Genomic DNA, 4,123 nt, shown 5'->3' with positions numbered 1-4,123 from the left:
GTGTATGGTCCCTCAGGTCCTCTGCATGTCAGGACAGAGGAGCACAGGTCATCTTTCATACAGATTCAGAGCCCAGTGCTAACATCATTGAGACAGGAAACTACTAAAATGTCTTCCATACCTGACAAAAAAAAAATGCCAAAGTTTCTAGTCCATATACCAGCCACCTGAAAAAAAAAAAAAAAAAAAAGTATTAAGAAAAAAAAAAAATGATATACTATATTGCTTCAGGAAAGCATTTAAAGCCCTAAAGTAGGCACTTCAGATACCAGCAATTGCAAGGCCACAATGTGTGTTAAGATACAAGTTAAGAATATTGTTGTGCCCTCCCTATGTAGAATTCAACCAATACTTAAAACACTGCATAATTACAAATTATAAATTAATATTTGTGAGGCAAGTGGATATTCAATATATGTCCATAAAAAAAAGTGCGCATCTTAAATTAAGCCAGTCCTTTCCACTGTGGTAGTTCATTACCAACAGAGGTGTGGGGTACACTTAATGTATGTACTGTCTCTCAGGTCCTCTGCATGTCAGGACAGAGGAGCACAGGTCATCTTTCATACATATTCAGAGCCCAGTGCTAGCATCATTGAGACTGTCAGCCTACCAATTAATAGTTAGTGGACCATTACCCTTCCCCACCATTTTACATATCACTACTACCCCCTCTAAGTCAGATGCTGTGTATTAAAGCACTTTAAACAATTTACAAAGACAATCTGTCACAGGACAATAGAACCACCTACATCTCAAAACACATGCATGTTCCACCACCAAGCATAGATTACAAGAGAAGGTACAATGAAGGCACAAGTACATTTGCAGCACAGGGGCTAAACGGTTAGCACTTCTGCCTTGCAGTACTAGGGTCATTGGTTTGAATCCCAACCACAGCCCCACCTGCCTGGAGTTTGCATATTCTCCCTGTGCCTGTTTGGAGTGTAGGAGGAAACCCAAAGACATGCTGGTAGGTTAATTGGCCCTAGTATGTGCATGTATGAATGGGAGTTAGGGACCTTCAATTCTACACCCCTTGAGGGTTAGGGACTGATGTGAATGTAACACTATATATGTAAAAAGCGCTGCGTAAATTGATGGCGCTATACAAGTACTTGAAATAAATAAATGCGGCACAATGCTACGAGTTTACAGGTGCACCTCAGTTTATGAATGCCTCAGTTAATGTAATTTTTGGTTTACGAATGAAAATCCATTGAAAATAATGCCTCGGTTTACGAATTCTAATTTTTTTTGCAATACGAAGTGTATGTTGTTGCCGATTTTTAAATGCAATTGCCAGCTTTTTTTTCTCTTCACTATGGCTCACAGAATTAGTTGTCACTTTCCCTGCAGCTAAAGGATACTTTCCTTTTTGGTTCTTTTTTGAAATAAACAACAAACATTGTTGGGGAAAACTAAAAGGAAATTTACCTGGAGAGGAAGGGACAGCTGATTCTCTGCACTATAGTGAAGGGAAAAAAAAAAAATTTCTGACCTCCGGAACAGATTAATTTGTTTTCAATGCATTCCTATGGGAAACGGTTTCAGTATTTTTTGCAATACAAAAACGTCCAGGAGAATGCATCAAATTTGTAAACTGGGTACACCTGTACGGTGGACGACAAAGCAACAGTTTAGGAAATGACACATTAGATCTGTTCATTAGAACCAAATCTGCACATAGCATTTCATATATAGTATGTTTCTCAAATGCAATACAGCGTTCTTGTTAAAGTCCTTTAGAGGGGGGTTTGAGAAACCCATTTTAAAGCAAACATCCTGCAGACAGTAAACTGATCTGGTAAGAGATAGGACCCCTCCCTGATGTGATAAACTAATGACCTGGAACACAGGTTGGTGGGTTTGCATTTAATAGCAAGGCGGTTATTAAAGATTGAAATCACCCATCCCAATTACTCTTCAATTTGGGGCAGTGTCAGAGGTGTACAAGATTCCCCTGTGGACAAGCACATCTGTTACTGAAAGAATTTGCACATAACCCAATCTTGAGTGTAAAACTCTGTACTGTAAAAAGCTTTGTTCTGCTTTTTGTGGGCAATTGAGTTACCAGCTGGGTAAATTAAAGAATATCCTCTGAAGTGTCATTGGAGATGTCCCAGGTCCTCTTCCCATCTCCACCTACAGTATAATGGTAACACAAATCGAAATTTATCCAACTGGGAAGAAGATTCTGATACAAGATAATTACTGTTCACCTGGGACAAATCATCAATAAATGGTGTTGCCAAAATGGGTTATAGCGGGGCATTGTGCTGTGCTAATACTATGTCAAAGCTGAAGATGTTGACAACCACATAGGATCCAATCCAAATTCAGTACTGTTGTTGAAAGGGTTTAAGGACACTATAGTTGTGATATGGTACAGACCTCACCCCTAGCCCATCCTTGAAGTTGAAAAGTTCAGGCAGATGCCTGACCATAGGGGCACAAGCCTAGTGTACCCAGTGATTCACAATAGCAAATGTGCAGCATTCCTAAATCCACCCATTAAAAGCATCATGGCAATTCAGGCATAGCTGTTCAGAACTCTAGGGACCCCCTTCTTAACACTTGAACAGGATTCATATACTTTCAAGGAACCCTATGCACACTACTTGAACCCTCACCTAGGATAGAATGATGTGAAAGCAGGGCCCTCGATCCCCTCATGTTTTGCATTGTATTGTTATTGTTCTGTCACATGTTCTGTCCCCTTTTGTAATGTACAGCGCTGAGCAAACTATTGGTGCTTTATAAATACTGTATAATAATAATCAACATGTCTGTAGACTTTTGGGATAGTCGCATGCATTACAAAAGGCCTTCAGGTTACTCTACAGTACATGAACTGATAAGGGGGTCAGCTGTATCCCTGGTTCTTGCAGCCACCCACCTGATAACATATGACATGCATATCTGGAGGCTGCAAGAACCTAGAAGAGAAAGCTGGCTCCCGATGACATCAGAAGTAGATGGTGGTGTGGGACCAAGTGCACAGCAGCAGATCCCTACTCAAGAACCTTGCTGTATTTGCATGTATATTTTTATAGATAACCCAGTAAAAAAAGTAAATGGAGAAAAAAAAACCCACACAAACACATTGAGGGAGAATTGAGGTTAAAAGTCTCATACCTGACATTTTCCTGCATTTGCCCTATTACCCGTCACCTGGAGGAAAAAAAAAAAAAAAAAAAAAAATTCACATAAGGCAGTCTTCAAAGCTTTTTAAATGCAGTACAAAGCACTTTCTAGCATTTGCAAAGTAGCAAAGATTGTGTTGACAGCTTAATCATTCATGTCACAATTAGCATGTGTACTGTCCTTCAGGCCCTCTGCATGTCAAGACAGAGGGGCACAGGTATCTTTCATACAAATTCAGAGCCCAGTGCTAACATCATTTGGACAGATCACACAAGCTATTACAATTATATGGCCCACTCATTGGGAAGCTGTGGTTCCTACACGTGTACAGATCCTGTACATCCAAACCCTGCAGACCACAGCTTCCCTGTAAGCACAATGCATCAAGTCAGCTACTCAACAATCCTAGATGCCACAAGGAGCAGGAGGGGGATAAGGCGCCAGCTCACACTTGAATGCATGTTTTTGCCAGTCCATTTCAATGGGCTGCCAAATGCACAGGAATGAACAAACTGTAGTGCTGGCGCTAAGTTTACAAATCACATTACAATATAGTACCATGCAGGTTGGTGGCTACATTTGTTAAACACATTTGGGGTGTCACTAACAATGGCACCAATGCACTTCTAGAAAGGTCAGTGCATTCCCATGCAGTGTGGGAAGGCACACAGAAACGTGACTATTAGTGTGAACTGGCTAGAATGCAAAGATTAGGGGTATTCCTACCAAGGTGGCAAATAAAAAGCCACCAATCCATTCCCATCTGAAAAAAAAAGAGCCTTTACAGTGCCAATTTTTTATTTATTTCAGGTACTTTTACAGCGCCATCAATTTACGCAGCACTTTACATATATATTGTACATTCACATCAGTCCCTAACCCTCAAGGGGTGTACAATCTAAGGTCCCCAACTTACATATATACTAGGGCCAATTTAGACAGGATCCAATTAACCTACCAGCATGTCTTTGGAGCG

General features: G+C 40.5%; 2 non-coding genes across 2 annotated transcripts; both read right to left on the bottom strand.

Moving 5' to 3' along the window:
- Window positions 1–513: 513 nt before the first annotated feature.
- On the bottom strand, window positions 514–604 carry LOC149467481 (small nucleolar RNA SNORD88). Its single transcript, XR_016311926.1, has one exon. It is a non-coding gene; the product is annotated as a small nucleolar RNA SNORD88 (small nucleolar RNA).
- A 2,718-nt stretch (window positions 605–3,322) lies between these two features.
- On the bottom strand, window positions 3,323–3,412 carry LOC149467480 (small nucleolar RNA SNORD88). The gene has a single exon (XR_016311924.1). It is a non-coding gene; the product is annotated as a small nucleolar RNA SNORD88 (small nucleolar RNA).
- Window positions 3,413–4,123: the final 711 nt, after the last annotated feature.

The sequence above is a fragment of the Staurois parvus genome, unplaced genomic scaffold, assembly GCF_062004578.1.
Source record: "Staurois parvus isolate SC_StPar_1 unplaced genomic scaffold, SC_StPar_1.0 ptg000108l, whole genome shotgun sequence".
NCBI lineage: Eukaryota > Metazoa > Chordata > Amphibia > Anura > Ranidae > Staurois > Staurois parvus.
This window is presented reverse-complemented; position numbering and strand designations above follow the sequence as displayed.